We start from the raw sequence: 1,087 nt of genomic DNA, 5'->3' as shown, positions 1-1,087 counted from the left end.
TCATTTTATGATCTCAAAGAAAATCAGAAATATCAAACTAGTAGATGCAATACCATTGATAATTGAAGCGTGGGATGAAATTACATAAACAACAGTAACGAATTGGTTCGAAAAGCATCTAACATTTGGGCAAAGCAGGACACTCCGGGTGAGTCTACTATGAAGGAGGACTCTCCGGTTTCAGATAATAATGAAAATTGTTCCTATAAAATTTGCAACATCAATGATGAAGAATTTGTAGGAACAATTGAGTCCAGTGAAGATAAGGATCAAGAGAATAAAAATGATGAGATGTAGAGAAAATTGGTTTCTGTGATGCAATGTGTGCAATTGAGACTATGGAAAAGTTTATTCTACAAAAGTCACCTTCAAATATTCCAATTATGGGTAAATTACGAAATGTAATCGTAAAAAAGGAAAAATCGAATTTTCGTTAAAAATAAAATCCAATATATTCTTTTTTCCTTTGTGCTGTAAATATAGCCTCCTTTAGGAGTGAAAAACAATTTCCAGTGCCCTTGTTACGCCAAAATTCCCATTATTTTAGCAAGAGATACTGTTTATCTTCGATACAAGTTGATAGTCTTCTAAAGACAAGACAATTTTCTAAGAGATAGAACATATGAGGCTGATTAGTCTGTAATTTGCAGAATCAGAACTCGGTTTTCCTTTCTTTGAGATCATGCGAACAAGTGTCCTCTTCCATGCTTGGGGAACATTTTTGTACTCCACGAAGAATTAAATAACTTTCATAGTCCATATAATAAAAGCATTTTCACATTCTTGAAGATAATCATTGGTGTGTAGTCCCAAACAGGGGATTTATTTTTACATCCGAGTATTGCTAACTTGATTTCTTCCATAGAAATATCTCCACAAAAGGTCCACTTCTTGAACTTTAGCTAGCTGCTCTTTTAACTTCTCAGGTACTTTTTCTCTTAAAATCAGATTGCCTAAACTGAATAAGTTTTATCCTTCCACCCTTTTTATCAGAATTCATTTTAAAAAAAGTTTTTCAAAATTCGGATTTTTAGGAGAAAGTTTAGAGAATTTTTTCAACTTTCCACTACTATATTCCTCTGATAAA

Source organism: Octopus sinensis, unplaced genomic scaffold, assembly GCF_006345805.1.
Source record: "Octopus sinensis unplaced genomic scaffold, ASM634580v1 Contig09569, whole genome shotgun sequence".
Lineage (NCBI taxonomy): Eukaryota > Metazoa > Mollusca > Cephalopoda > Octopoda > Octopodidae > Octopus > Octopus sinensis.
Note: the sequence above shows the minus strand (reverse complement) of the source record.